We start from the raw sequence: 16,462 nt of genomic DNA, 5'->3' as shown, positions 1-16,462 counted from the left end.
AAGCACGACCTGCAGAGAAAGGCGGTGTCAGCAAAGAGGCTGCTGGACCTGCAGGGGGATCTCTGAATCCCTAAATCCCTCCCTGATCCATTCCAGAGCCAGCAAACATCAATTTCTGTGTGCTCAGACTCCGGGGATTGGCTCTGTGTGCTCTCTGGCACTAAAAAACTTCTCCAGGGGGAGCAGGAGCATCCCTGGGAAGGGAAGGATCCACGCCAGGTGGGCACTCACCTGCTCCCTGCTCAGGGAGTTTTGTTCCTGGCTGAGAAATCAAACCCCAAATCTGTTTTTTTCCCTCTCAAGACAAATGAAGATGTTTTTCCAAGTTGGAATGGGGTTTGATCACTGGACTGATTTTTTTTTTTTTTCTGCAGCACTGTTCCCTCTCCCCTGGAACTTTACCTGCAAAGCTCTTTGGGAACAAGAGACAGCCAGAATGGAGAGGAGAGGAGAGAGGCTGCATGGAGGTGTGGGGATGTTTCTTCCTTGGCACAGCTCTGTAACATCATGGGTGATGCTTTGAGGGCTCAGGCTGGGCAGGGAAGCCACAGGAACCTTTTGGTTGTTGCACTGAGGCAGAAACACCAAGGAGTCACAGCCTGAGAGAGGCAGAGGGGCAATGAGGGCACTGGAAAGGGGCTCCTGCAGCAGCTCCCCCTCCTCTACACCCAAACCCTGCCCCTGCACACAGCTGGAAAAAGGAATTCCTTAAATTCCTTTTTGAGGAATTCCGGGGTCTCATCTCAGCAATTGAGTTTAAGTCAATATTTATTCACTGTGTATGGCAACTTCAGTCAGGGACTCAGGAACACAAACACTGCTCAGTGCCTGGGAAAGGCAGGGTTTGGCTTTGCACCATCCCCATCCTGGGGAAAGCTCTGGAGCTGGAGCTGCCCCTGGAAGGCTCTGGAGCACTGCCACCGTCACCAGCAGCATGGGGACCTGCCTGAAGCCACCAGGATCAGCACAATGTGTGTTTTTCTGGCAATTGAACCCAGCAGAAGGGGCTGCAGCCCCGGCCAGCCCGGTCTGATCGATGCTTCTCACATGCAAATAGGCAGCACGGCCTCTCTCTGAAAGCTCAGCAGGATTTTTCCATCTCCGTGGGCTCTCCAAGGAAAACTGCACGGAATTCATTCACGACAGCCATCACCGGCTCCATTGCCCAGAGCCTGGCTGCACGTCCCTCAAAATCAAGAGGAAAAACATTTCCCTCAAGCCCTGGGTTTGGAATTAAGTGCATGCAAAGCACTCAGAGCAAGGCAAGGAAGGGGCTGAAGGCTCCCAGTGCTGCCCATCCAAGGCTGCCCCCAAAGTCCTGCCTGGCAATTGTTTGGGAAATGCAGATCTCTGCTCGCTTTCAGAGCACATTTCCACAGCAGCACCCTGGCCTTTCCCAGCTCCTTCCCCTTCTCTGGCCACAGATTCTTCCCTTCCCACAGCATTTCCCACCTGAGCAGGGTCTGGGCTGCACCCCCTTGTGCAATCCATGGGCTCGGTGGGAAGCAGCTCCAGCCTTTGGATTAAACAGGCAGGAACATGAATAAAAAACAAAAAAAGAACACTCAAAGACCAAAACTGCAACAATAACAACAGCAAAAATCAGAAGCTTCTGTTACACCCAGAAGCAGCAGGTTCATGCACTTTTGGAAGCACTTCTGAAAGGCAGATTGGATCAATGCAGAGATGGAAAGCACACAGGCAGCAGTCCCTTGTTTTATTCCACACAGACTCACATTAAAAAAAAAAGGGAAAAAAAAAAAGAAAAAATCGCCTGAACCAAAAAAAATTACAGTCAGAAAAGCAGAGCAGGAACAATGATTTTTTGATTTCCCATATTTTATTTTCCCCACCAGCGACTTCCAGATCAAACCCACTCACTTTCCAAGCTCCAGCGAGGGCTCTTTGCCCCCCCAGCTCAGGCTGAGCTCTTTGACTTCACAGCCCGACCCCAGCAGGAGCCTGCGATGGCTCCGTGCCCGAACTGGGCAAAAACAGAACCCAAAACCCAACCAGGTTCATTTTCCTGCCCAGACAATGCCCCAGGTGCCGTTCTGGGGGCTCCGGCAGCACTCAGTGCTTTCGCCATCCATTCACCCCCTCCTCGCTCAGAGCTGGCACCAGCGCGGGACCCGGGGCGTTAATTAAAGGTTAATGAACGTGCTCAGAGCGCAGACATCAGTGCCCTCTGCTGGGACCACTCAGAAGGTCTGTGGGGAGCGCTGGGCGCCCTGCGGGGTGGATGCCCCTGGTGCGGGGCGCGGTACCTGGGAGTGCTCCTCGCACGGGCTTCCATCCCATCCGGAACCTCACCCCTGGATCTCCCTCCATCCGCATCCCCCTCCCCATTCCCATCCCATTCCATCCCCATCACCATCCTTCCATTCCCTCCTTGTCCCTTCATCCCATCCCTATTCCACCCCATTCCATCCCCATCCTCCATTCCCTCCTTGTCCCTACATCCCATCCCCATCCCCATTCCCCTCCTTGTCTCCATTCCTGTCCCAAACCCCATTCTCTGTCCCCATCCCCATCCCTGTTCCCATCCCCACTCCCTTCCTTGTCCCCATTCCTGTCCCAAACCCCATTCCCACCGCTGTCCTCATCCCTGTCCCCATTTCCATCCCCATTCCCTTCCTTGTCCCAATGCCTGTCCCCATTCCCTGTCTCCATCCCCATCCCCATCCATCCCATCCCATCCCATCCTCCCCATCCCATTCCCATCCCCATCCCATCCCATCCCATCCCATCCCATCCCATCCCATCCCATCCCATCCCATCCCATCCCATCCATCTCCATCCCTCTCCCCATCCCCTCCTTGTCCCCATCCCTGTCCCCATCGCCATGCCCGGCTCTGCCGCCCCTCAGGGCTCCCCCAGCCCCAGCACTCCGTGTCCCACCCCCGGGGGTGGCATTGTCCCTCAGGGAGCACAGGGAGGAGCTGTCCCTTGTCCCCAAGCCGGGCTCCTCCAGCGCTGGGAGCGGGATGGGCTCTGACAGCGCTCGGGAAAAGCAAATCCCCAGGGCAGGGAGGGAAGGGGGAAGGTGGGCTTTACAATCGCTAAATCCACTCTCAGTTTGACTGCATTAGCTTTGCCTTAGGCTCCAAAACACGACGAAAGCCAAGCAGGGAGGGGGGGAAAGGGATTGGGGGGAGAGTGGGGATGGCAACGAAGGAGAAAGCTGTAATTGCAATTGCTGGAATTCACTTTTAATGCTGGCTGCTGAATACAGTAAACACACTCTCAAGTCCAGGGAATAAGCATTGATTTTTTTTTTTTTGCAAGTGTTCCAGTGAAAAGCTTCAAATCAATCCTGTTCTGTCAGACACTTTTTTGCCTCTTGGCCTCCAATTACTCACTGCCCACATCCACCCTTCCCAGATCTCACCTTCACAGGCACACCTGATGCTGAAGAACAGTTTGATCCAGAATTCACCCTGCTCAGTGGGGCCAGGGAGGAATTCACAACCTCAGCACAGGAAGGGCTTTGCCTGCAAAGCTCTCCTGGGAACAAGGGACAGCCAGAATGACGAGGGGAGGAGAGGGGTGCATGGAGATGTGGGGATATTTCTTCCTTGGCACAGCTCTGTTACGTCATGGGTGATGTTTTGAGGACCTGTTGTCACACAGAGAGGGAACACAGTGTCCTAGGAACTCAAGGTTTACTCAGTGATCTTGGAGGTTCTTTTCAACCTTTTTTGTGACGATTCTTTGTCAAGTTTTACTTTCAGGCGAGGCTCAAACAGCTTCTCTGCTCCTGTGGCAGAGGGAAGCTCCAGCTGCCCACACTCGTGACAGAATCCCACGCTGGAAGCACAGTGGGACAGGGCTGTGCCAGGGAAATGCCACCCACGACGGGGACAGAGCTGTCCTGGTCAAACACATCGTGCCAGGGAGCCAGAGCTGACATTTCCTAGCACAAAACTTCCTCCAAAGCAGACACAGATGGAAGCAGACACATCCCACAGCTCCTGCCACACGTTCTCCCGTTTCCCCCACATGGATCAAGACCTCCTGGCACAGAGGATTTGCTCTCATTTCCAACACCCAGCACAAGGAAGAGTTACCACTGCAGCGACATGACCTTCAGCTGCTCACAGCCCAGACACTTCCTTCTGACAGCTCCCACATTCACCCTCAAATTATATGTACTGTATATGACTGTTAAGAATAATCACAGTATTTGCAGTGGTGTGTTAGGCACCAAATTATGTATAGGCAAAGCGATTAGAGAGCAGAACAAAGTGGTTGTTCATGCAGCTAATGGCCAAAGTACCACTATTTTCCATCAAGACAATTTGCAGCCAGCGTAGCATCTTCTCACTCCCCAGCCAGGAGCAGCTTTGCATGAAATCTTCAAAAACAACTCTTGTTATCACAAGTCTCAACAGCAGAGCTCGGAGGGGGTTGTAACAGCCTTGATAGTCTTTAATTCTTCTCACCCCACCGCCTTCCCCTCCTGTCCCAAGTGCCTTCCTCTGGGAGATGTGGCTGAGCGTTGTGGCAGCCAAGTTGTGTATCCAGCACTTAATGGCATTAAAACTTGTGCTGACTCCCATCTTTAGATAAAAACCTGCTCTTTAGGTTTGTTTACTAAAAATCAAAATCAATAACCATCTCAGCTCGCTGTCCTACAAGCCTTCAGTCTCAGCCAAGCATCCAGAGCCCTGGGGATGCCAGAATATGCTCAAACCATGCACAAAATCCATGCCCTCCACTGTCACCAAAGTCTTTCCATGGGTAAAACATCCTGGTCCATGCCCCTCCTGAGGTCCTCCCTCCTTTTTTCCATGGGTCTTGTCCAAAAAGCCAAGCACCTGCTTTATAAAGCCTGTCCAAGCCTAGATGGAACTCTCCTGTGCCAGGCCCTTGGAAAGAGATCCAGCACAGTAATTACTCCAGTCAGACCAACAGGGAGATTATTTTATGGCAGATTGTCCCATGGGGTAGGAAGGAAACACCAGAACTTCTAGGGAGAGGAGGAATCTCAGGCTGGGGCTGATGAGAACCTCAGACAAAGGGTGGAGAAGGTGCAGGAGCTGCAGGGAAGGAAGGGATGAGGCTTTGGGAGCAGGAGAACAGGAATGCTGGTGCCCTTGATAGCTCTGGCTCCAAGGTTGATGGAGCTGCCAGGAGGTACAGCATGTTCTCTCCTATTGATCTATCAATGTCTGCTCTCCAGAGGAGGGATTACTCACTTCTGATAACACAGCAAGGTTGCCTCTGATGAAAATCAATGGCTCTGACCAGCCAGCCTTCGTTTAATTACATCACGCTGTAAATCCGGCGGGAGCAGAGCGGGGACATTCTCCACCGCCACCAGCTCTGCCTCGTGCTCCTCTCCCCAGTTTTGCACCACTATCTTCCTGGGATTATCAGGATAAATGGCCTTGACAAGCAGAGTTTTGCTGTCTGTTCTGCAGCCAAGGAAAGGACACGGGGATTTCTCCGTCACCTTGGCCCACAGCTGGCAAAGCTGGCCAGGAGGAGAAGGACACCAGAGATGTGCTGCACATTCCTGGCAATTAGCTTGGTGGGAAGGAGGATTGGATTAAGACCGAGTGTGAGATCAGGCAGCTTTTTACAAGCTAAATAAGCAACAAGCAGTTTGAGAGAGATTTCTCCCCCTGTTTACAAGGCCAAGCAAGGCCAGGTTAATTAATCTCTCTTTCCAGCTGCCCTTCTCACTAGGGCTTGTTCTTCACTTTGAGCAAAACACCCGAGACGGCTGCTCAGATCTCTCACATTGCAGGGTGATGAAAACAAAGGCACAGATGAAAATTGCTTTAGAGCTTAGCCTCTCACAGAAAACAAACGTGCCCGTGCTGTAATTAGGAGTAAGCATGCGAAAAAAGCACCAGATCTTTGACCGGTGCTTAACCAGGGATAGTAAATAAAAATAACAACAATCCCTTCCCACACACAGAGGCACTAAACAAGGCAGGCCTGTTTTCCTGGAGCTCACAAAAGAGGCTGGTTCGGTCTCTTGATGTGGCACAAAGGCAGATCCCAGGCTGTGGCTCTGTGCATGCTAAACCCGGCAGCGAGGCCCTATCACAACAAGGCGTTCAAACACACTCTGCTGCCCCTGGGGAGGGTTTATACCGGCACAGACAGCAGCCAGCAGAGCTTCATGAATGGCTCAGAGCTGCTCAGCCAAGGCTGCAGTGCAGAACATCATCTGAAGCTGTGCCACAGCCCCAGCCACGCTCCCAGCCAGCAGCTGGACGTGCCAGCATTGCCATTTGGAACTGCCCTGCTGCCTCCTCCTCCTCCTCTTCCTCCTCCCCCAGACATGGTTTAAGGCATTTAGTGGCAGAGATAAATTCTCCCGTGTTTATTTTAGTGAAAAGCTCCCCACAATGTTTTCCTTCCCTCACCATTAACAGCACAATTAGAGCTGTGGGGCCTCAGCCGGCTCTCCCCACACAAAACCCTCCATCCTCAGCCCATCCCTGCTCCTTTCCCAGCACTCGTGCAGCAAACAGAAGGCAAAGGCACAGCAGGCACCAGCAGCAGACACTTGCACAGCCCTGCAGCCAGCCACCAGCTAAACCCAGGAGCTGTGGTGCTGTAACACAGCTGGCAAACATCTGTGTGGGTCTCCTGTCTGAAACTCCCCCAGTTTATTGGGGTTTGGGTAATAGGGCAGCAAAATCTGTCTGCCTGTCCAGAAATGTCAGTCAGCACCAGGCTTTGCCCTGTCCCAGGAAAACATTTCTGATCTCACCAACCCCACGGACAGCAGCCACAAAAGGCCAAAGAAACAGGTCAGAAAGTGCAAGAGCTCTCCTGGCTCAGCTGCCTGGCTGTGGGAGAGCCTGCAGGCCCTGAGCATCCCTCACCAGAGATGTCTCCCTTCCTCCTCTGTCAAGGTCTCCTCTCCAAGCTCGTCCTCCCTGCCAGCCGGGCATGGCTCTGCAGCCAGGCTTGGAGCAGGAGGCAGGTGCCAAAGCCTTGAGTCACAGGCTCAGAGCCCTGCCAGAGCCTGGCACGTCCCTGAGAGCTGGGCATGCAGGGAAGGAGCAGTCCCCATGTGTGCTTGCTGCTCCTCAGCATCCAGACGTCATCTGCAGCCCACTTGCTAAGGCTGACGCGTTCCAGGGAGGAATCAGACACCCTTAGGAACAGCTCTTCCTCCTCAGCAAGGATGTCCTGAAGGAATTGCCAGAAATATGGGTTTTTTGGGGTTTTTCTGAGGGCTCTGCTGGCAAAAGGACAGGCTGCAGCTCCAGGGAGAGGGGCTCTGGAGCCAGGCATTCATCCTACAAACACGGGGGCAAAAGGTTTTCTGGTCAGGAGCTGTCGGCAGATTTGGGTTGGAAGGATTGTGGCAGCATTTCTCTGGAGAGAGCTTTCTAAGAAAAAAGACAGGGGAAAACACCCTTAATTTCTAGATTATCTTATTTCTTAGCCCTTTGCTATCAATTGCTTTGAGATGTGGCCGTGGATATCAGCAGATATCTTCCACTCCTTATCCCTGGCTGTGGAACAATTCCAAACCAGGGAAACTGCTCCTGGCCCAGTGACCTCGGAGATCAACTCCCCTTTCTCTGCTGTCAACAGAAAGACCGGGCTGAGTTACCCACAGCACATTCCCAAGATTCTTTCCTCAATTGTGGCTCAAATTGGCTAATGCATTAGGAGATTACAGGGTGGAAAGGGCAGGGGAGATGGAAGGAATGCAATCACCAGGGTCTCATTGCTCCTGGAAGCTCCATTAATGGACAAGGAGCCTTTTGGCACACAGATAAACCCCAGGCAGGGGGTGGCAGTGAGGAAGGCAGAAGGAAAATGCCTGCAGGGATTGATGCTTTCCTGTTCCACTGGCACCTTGTCCCAGGCCTTCCCTGCATCAGCATTCAGGGGACAGCTCCCTGTCACACACAGCAGCAGCTGACCGCTAATTAATCCCAATGCCAGCGCTGCCCAACCTTTCCCACTCCTCCCACGTTAATTTATTTAATTTATTGCTGTATTACTGCCAGACCCATGAGTTAACTTCTCTCCAAGCAACTGCAAAGGGGAAAGATCTGGAAGTTATCCCACGGCCGTGTAAGACAGGAAATCATTTCCCACATCAGGTCCTGAGGCTCATTTTGATCATGTAAACACACACAAATCAATTGGCTGCAGGACGGATGCCAGAGGTGGGAGACAGGTATTCCAGAGAGCCCCAGCCACGGCTGCTGGAGCCTGTGCTCTGGGAAGAACATCCCTTATCCTGGCTGACTTTGATGGAGGGATGCCAGCTGGCATCAGGGAAGATTTATCCCTTGTCACAGAGCTCCTCTGCAGAGCTCCACAGCAGCGCTGGGAACACTCAGGCCCAGCAGCAAAGCCTCGTTAATGGATTCAGCAGGCCTGGGCCAGCTCTCAGCTCCAGCAGCCTCTGGCCTGGCCTGGCGTGGCCCAGAGCGTGGCACAGCCCAGTCTGGCTGGATTTAGTTCAGAGCTGCGCGCTCGCACCCTCTGCCACGCCGTTCCCTTGCTCTGAGCCCTTCCAGCCCAGCTTGTTAAGGCTCATCACAAACTGTAAAGCTCAATGCTGAGTTCCAGCACTGCCCCGAGCTCGCCACCCAAGCGTTGGGAGATCTCTGCAGGGCTCCAGCAAATCATTTAATCTCTGTTCCTCGAGCCCTCCAAGGGATCATTGCTCCTCCTCTGTTTCCCAATCCCCAGATAAAAACCAACCCCAGATTTAGTGCCTGGCACTGGGGCTCCCGAACCACACAGATGGGGCCCAGCCATTGATGCCTTATGATTTTAGCTTTTATATTTTTCATATATTTGTAATCCTGTAATTCTTCAGTGTATAACTCTAAACTCCATGTACAGTGTCAGCTGCTGCTTTCCCATTATTATTATTATTATAATTATTATATAAAAATTAAGTCCACTTAACGAGACTTTGCTCCTGGGCCTGAGTGGTCCCAGCACTGCTGTTGAGCTCTGCAGAGGAGCTGTGTGACAAGGGATAAATATATATATTTTATATTTTATATTTTATATATTTTATATTTTATATTTTATATTTTATATTTTATATTTTATATTTTATATTATATATTATATATTATATATTATATATTATATATTCCTATTTATATATTTATATATTAATATAAATATATATTTTTATATTTATATTTATATTTATATTATATAATTTATATTTATATTTATATTTATATTTATATTTATATTATATTTATATTATATTTAATATAATATAATAATTTTTTATAGTTATTATTAGAAATTAATAATTAATAATGAATAACGAATAAGGAATAATATATAATAATTATAACAATTCATAATAATAATTTTAAAATAAATATAATAATAGATATAATAATGATAATAAATTAGCAATATAATAATAAAAATAATAAAATTAAATTTAAAATAAAACAAAAATAAAAATAATTAAAAATAAAATAAAAATTAATTAGAAATAAAAATATAAATGAAAATAAAAATAAAAATAAAAATAAAAATAAAAATAAAAATAAAAATAAAAATATTAAAAATACAATAAATCACCACTTTTCATTTTCCTAATTTTATCTGTTCTCTGTTTTTAGGTACCCCCCCAAAAGGGATCCCCTGATGGAGATGCAGCCGCTGTCCCTGCTCCCCAGGGAGGATCCGTTCCGTTCCCGGCGCTGTCCCGGAAGCAAGCACACACACACACACACACACACACACACACACACACACACACACACACACACACACACACACAGAGACACACACACACACACACACACACACAGACACACACACACACACACACACACACACACACACACACACACACGCACCCCACACGTGCTGCCGCCGCACGCGGCGCTGACCCCGCCGCTTATCGCCTTCCCCCGGCTCATCGCACCTCGGCAGCTTTGTGCCAGCGAGAAAGAAGCGCCGCGAACCCGTCTGGAGCAGGGCTCCGAGAGCAGGGAGCTGAGATAAACACGGGCCCGCATTGTCAGGGGCTCCTTATCAGCCCGGGGCTCTGCGCGGGCAGGGCAGGAGCCCGCTGATATCGCAGCAGGACACTCAGGCTCTGCTCTGGCAGCTTTGCAGGAAAAGGAGGTTTTTATTGCCAGGAGAAAAGGCAGGTGTGCAGCAGGAGCGTGAGTGGGGTCAGCAGCCTCTGCCCAGCACCCCCTGGCACGGTGTGCCAGCAGTTTAGGGGAACAGAAGGATTTGGGGGGGCGAGGTTACATCCTCAGCTTTCAGGGAGGTGTGGGAAGAATGAGAGAATCTCCTTACCCTGGAGACCCCAAGGGGAACATCCCTGAGGGGATGGTGCAGGGGCAGCAAGGCTGAGTACAAGGGGAGCATCCCTGAGGGGATGGTGCAGGGCAGCAAGGCTGGGCACAAGGGGAGCATCCCTGAGGGGATGGTGCAGGGACAGCAGGGTTGGGCACAAAGACACAATCCCTGAGGGGATGGTGCAGGAGCAGCAGGGCTGGGCACAAGGGGAGCATCCCTGAGGGGATGGTGCAGGGACAGCAAGGCTGGGCACAAAGAGACAGTCCCTGAGGGGATGGTGGAGGAGCAGCAGGGCTGGGCACAAGGAGACAATCCCTGAGGGGATGGTGCAGGGCAGCAAGGCTGGGCACAAAGACACAATCCCTGAGGGGATGGTGGCAGAGCACCAAGGTTGGGCACAAGGGGAGCATCCCTGAGGGGATGGTGCAGGGCAGCAAGGCTGGGCACAAAGACACAGTCCCTGAGGGGATGGTGCAGAGGCAGCAGAGCTGGGCACAGCGGTTTGGCTGTGGCTGCTGAGCAGAGGGGCACAGCAGGTCCCTGTCACCCACAGGGCACAAGGCCGGTCTGTGGCAGCTCCCTCCCTGCTCCCAAACCAGCTCCAGTGCCAGCATGGATCAACCCATGGAAATGAGCTCCAATACGGGCACAGTGTTGGAATACGCTTAGAGATGCAGTTTAAGGAAATCAAGGCATCCTGGAGCCCCAGGCAAGCTCCCTGCAGAGAAAACACCAGTGTGGTGTAAAACAGATTTTTCCTTTTATTTTGGACCCCGTCGGGCTGAGGTGAGGGCAGGTGGGCATTGCCCCACACTGGCATCACCACCACAGCCTCGACCTGCAGGTGAGCTCACCTACCTTGTCAGCAGAGCGTGTAAGGGGAGTGTTTCTAATAAAAAAACTCAGCTGCTTCAGAAAGAAATAATTTAAAGAAAAAAAAACAATTAGGAAAAAAACCCCGACCATATCTCAATTGCAAAGTTCCTGCCTGAGTGTTTCATTTCCATTTTGCACCACAATAGGAAGAGAGCAAACAATGGCTGAGAGGAAGCAGCCTGATTGTGGGGAGGCAAAGTGCCACCAGGCTCGTTTTTCATCTAACGTGGGTGAAGTCAATTTTAAAAATTTAAATATAAATATATATATATATATATTATATATATATATATTCAAATCTGAGCACCGATTGGTTTGACCACAACCTCCCAAAAGACTCACTTCCTTATTAAACCAGGACAATTATAAATTATATATATTATAAATTATATCTAAATATTATATATATGTATGTATGTATGTATGAATGAATATGTATATAAGATATGTAAATATTTTCTCAGATCGTTGTCTCCCCCCCAAATAACCCCAGACCCTCAGGACAGCTCATTGCATCTCCTTCCCACCCTCAGACCTGCTCAGGCTTCTTCTCTTCCCCCTTCCTCCCCAGACTGAGAGGTTTGGGAAGGAAAGGGACATTCCAGGGCCACCATTCCCGGTGCCACCAAAGTGCCACCTCTGCCAGGCTGGAGCTGGGGGGACGAGCTCATCCCACCCAACGAGGAGCAGAAGGAATAAAATTCCGCCAGCATCACTTCCAGGAGGGCCGTGAGGGCGTCCCTTGGCAGCAGGGCACCCGCTCAGGGTGACAGCTCCAGGTGACAGCGATGGAGAGGAGCCACCAGCGCGGCTTCCAGCGTTCCCATGGCGACGGGCGCTGGGTACCGCCGGTGAAACACTCCATTCGCTTATTGATTGAGCCGCCGTCAAATTCAATCACAAGTGAAAATGGATTTTTTAATGCGACTATTAGCTGCTTTTGAAAGGCAAATTGAGTTCAGTTATACCGAGCCAGCCATCAGAAAACAATTTGCCGTCAGCCAGACGGCCCGGAGAGGAGCGCGGACAGGAGCAGCCCGCAGGTTGGAGATCCGACACGGGAACCATGGGGAAATCCGGCTTTTCCTCCCCAAAAATGCCCTGGATCAGGAAGGTGAGGCAGGTGAGGAACTGGCATGGACATGGCTGCTTGTGGGATCCATGGCTGGAAAGGAGCGGGGTGAGAAAGAGGAGAAATTCAAGGAGAAATTTCGGTGGGTTTCATCCCAAAAACCCAAGCAGAGCTTATGGGGAAGCACAATGGGTGCTGTCCCCAAATTCTGGGGTGCACAAGGGGAGCCAAGAGAGAAGGACACACGAGCCACAGTGCTGTGGTGAAGCCCAGGCAGTGCCATCCCCTCCCTGTGCCACCCCACTGCCACCACAAACCAACCAAGCTCATTTCCTTCCAGCCGCTGGAAAATAAGATTTTTCCCTCGCTGATTAGCGACGCAGATTCTCATTACTATGTTAAGTGAGGATCAATATTGCAGCCAAGTTTGAAATCAGCCCTGTCTGGCGAGGTGCTGGGCACACCAGTTTCCCCAGTTTGGGGTTTAGTACCATCTCTGGGAGGAATTCCCAGCATTACCCCAGGATGGGGATGGAGGAGGGAGGTGGGACAGGACAGAGCAGTTTTTGACTTTATCTGAATTTGAAGTTCAGATAAAACTCTGTCAGATGTGGGAGGACTTGCCTGTACACACATATTTATAAATAAAACCCTCCATATATTAAAAAATTCATATAAAAATAAATACATTTTCCCCCCACAGAGCTCAGGGATTGTAACAGACCCTGTTAATTAAAAACCCATCGTTTTCACCCCCCCTGAGAACCCTCCAATAAATAATTACAAATCCAGCTTCACTTTGGGGTGCCAGCTTTCCCAATCCTCCTCTCAATCCCATGAACGAACTCACAGGCCTTATTAAACACTTGCAGGAGCAGTCCAGGAATTTCTATAGCAGCATAATCCAAAGATCTGCTTTCAAAGAGCCTCTGCTTCCCGCAAAGCTCCAGCCTCAGCTAATGAGAGCTTAACCACATGTTTGTGGTGGATGAAATAGTATCATTTTGCAATTATTATCATTCAAACATTATTTATTTAACCCGCAGCCACATTATATTGACTGCAGAATTGCTGTCATTTTTACTTTTGATGGCTCTCTCATTGAGCTGAGTGTGAGGAATTGTGTTCCGTGTTCCCAGTGTGGGGGAGGCTTCCCCTGCTCCCTCAGCCTCTCTGCAGACAGGTCCAACTCTCTGCCCCAGAGCTGGTGATGTTTGGTACCAGAATCCCCCAAAAATGGGCATTTTCCCATCTTGTCCCCTGCTTCACCTTCCCTCACTGGTCACATTTGGGGAGTTAATCCATTCTGACCACCAACACAAAGCCCTGCGCACCAAAGTGCTCCAGGTAAGGACAGAAGGTGGATGTGGTGTCACCCTGTACCCCCCCAGCAGCTCTGAAAGCTCCTTTGTAAGCAGCTGAGGAGCTCTGTGCATCCCACAAAGCCCAAATGTGGGGTGAACACACAGCCTTGGGCTCAGAACCCTTCTCCAAGGAAGCTGCAGGATGAGCCCCAGCCAGCATCCCTGGGGTTTGCAGCAAAATAAACACCAAGGGGTGCACAGCTCAAGATCTGAATGTCAGCAGGGTAAAAAAAAAAATAATCTGGCCTCTCTCTCCCTCCTGGCCCTGGTTCTTCTCTCACACACGTCACTCTCCCGAAGCCTTGCAAGATGTATTCACACAACAGGAAATCCAACATTCCCCTTCGCCTTCTTCTTTCTTCCTCTCCTTTAATTTTCCCCAAATGTAAATGAGGAAGTCATCTCTCCTCCGGTGATGAAACATCTGCCTGGAGAAGCTTGCAGTGCAATGCAACATATTTTGATCACTGCTCCATCTAATTACAGAGAAGAGAAGAGAAAAATCACAAAGCAGAGTTTGGGACTTTTTATTTTTTCCCCCAAAACACAAGGCATCTGGAAAATAATAGAAAAACAGCAGCACTGACAATGAGAGCAGAGGCAGCTTCCCCATCAGCCTTGAAAAACAGCACTGGAATACAGAGCCTGCTTGGAAGGAGAGGGATCTCAGGGTGAGATAGGGGAAGATTAATTGCTGGTGCCAAGGACACGTGGGAATGGAATTGGAATCTCAGAATCCTCAAAGGCAGAGGCTGCTCCAGCCAGGCCACAGGGATCTGGCTGCACATCCATCCCTTGGGGCTCAGCAGCTGCCTCACACCTACTCCAGAGCAAGGGTTAGGAGGGACATGGGGGAAGAGCCTCAAAGAGCAACTGATGCTCGTCAGGACCCACCAAACACTGGATGTTCAGGAGCCAAGATGCAGAAGGAGAAAGGCTGAAGCTCAAAACTGGGGGGGCAATGGCTCAGCCAAGATGGGAACAAGAGTTTTTCTCCAGGAGCAAGCCCAGGTTCTTCCATGGAAGCTCTGGAGATGCTCAGACACAGCTTCAACCTGGCAGCAGCAGGGGCAGAGCCCTCGAATTGGCCTCGGCTCCTGAAGTGACAACGGGAGAGGTCTCAAAGGCACAGCAGGCAGCACCACCCACACCCCTCAGCATTCCAGAGGGGCTGATTGCTTCCCTTGTTTACCTCAGAAAAAAAATCCACCGTGCAGCACCGGCGGGGCCCAGCCTCCAGCCGCTGGAGGATGTTGTTCACCGCGGGGAACGGAGCGTTCAGGAGCTCCAAATAAAACCCTAATCATAATCGTTGCTGTTTCCCTGTCTTGCTCTTCAAGCTCCGAGGGAGTCCATGGCTAAGCAGCAGCAAACAGCACCTCTAACGAGACCCTGCATGGCAAGGAACCAAGCCCAGCTCCAGGGGAGCCTGTTCAGCAGCCTCACTGGAGGAACGCTGACAGGTTGTTTATAGCAGCTTAGAGAAAGGCAGTGCAAAACAAACAGGAGGCTACCTGCCTTCCACCCCTCTCCCACCTGGATTTCCAAGGGAAAACTTGATTTCTCCTTTCTGAACGTTTCAAGTTTCCAGAAGAGGAAAAACAAAACGCTGCCTGTGATGAATGGGGGTTGGCAGCTGGTGGGGACAGGTACGGCACTTCAAGCCGTGGGAAACCGGCCCAAAACGTTCAGGAAACAAAAAGAGCTGATGGGAAGGATGCCCACAGGCAGGCAGGGGGGTCCCAAGCCCCCGTTTTTCTTCACAGAGATCTGTCAGCAGCGTTCTGCTGGCAAACAGGGCCCCGTCCATCCTGCCTGCCAGCTCTGCTCCAAAACAGCTCCAAGGATTGTCCTCGCCGTTCGTTATCCTGCCTGAGCACAGACACACACAAGTGAGCAGCAGGTGCCTGTCTGGAGCCAGCAGAGCACAAGGGTTTAATCCAAGTCCATCTGCACGTGGAGAACAGGGGGGAAGAGCTGGAGCCTACAGAACTCATCACTACCACCAGGAAAACAAATGGATCCACTTCAAAATCCTGCCTGCCACGGACACCCCGAGCTGCTCCTGAAAGGTCACATCTCTCCTCATTGTGGGTTTAATCCAAGTCTTGGCTGTCAGAGAGAGAGAGAGAAACACAGGCCTGGGGCTCTCCAAGATGGAATTAGAGCTCAGAATTCTCCCCTGTGGGCACAGGCACGTGTGCTCGGAGGGAGTGCTGTTGTCACCTTGGCGAGCGCCGTGTGCTCCTCCGCGGGTACAGCTGGTGCTGACAAGGTCAGCAGCAAGAGGAGAACTCACCCTGGGCTAACGGGAGGCAGAGAGTTGGAAGATTAGTCACCATGCAGAGAGATCCACGTTTCCTGGCAAATGAACCAGCTGACAAGGGATGGAGGACAGCAGAGACGCAGGACGGTGTGGGACTCTGATGGAATCAGTCTTTGGCTCTGCCCCAAATCCACACAGCCTCTGCCTCCCTCTCTGCGTGTCCTGATTCACCTCCAGCTCCTCTGGGGCACCCGAAGCTCTCTGGGCTTTGCCAAGGGCAAATTCTTGCCAGCACAACCAAAATCCCCCCAGGGTAAAAGGGAGAAGTGTCCCAACCCCAGCCAGGACAGGCAGAGAGGGGCTCCTCCCCAGATATCCCTGCTGTCTCCCAGGACACAGGAGTGCTCCCAAACGGATCTGCCGGTCTATTTGGAGCACCAATGTTAGCCTAAGCAAATAGCTCGGAAAGCTCCACAAATAGCAGGAGGGCTGGTTAATTGGGAAGAAGGCAGAGAAGCACAGAGCAAAACTCACGCAGGCAGCACCAGAGGCAGGGAAGAGCACGGCTGAGGGGACCTGGCCACCCCAAGGACGCGT

Source organism: Zonotrichia leucophrys, chromosome 26 (genome assembly GCF_028769735.1).
Source record: "Zonotrichia leucophrys gambelii isolate GWCS_2022_RI chromosome 26, RI_Zleu_2.0, whole genome shotgun sequence".
In the NCBI taxonomy this organism is placed as follows: domain Eukaryota; kingdom Metazoa; phylum Chordata; class Aves; order Passeriformes; family Passerellidae; genus Zonotrichia; species Zonotrichia leucophrys.
The sequence above is the reverse complement of the archived record's forward strand: the minus strand, read 5'-3'. Positions refer to the sequence as shown.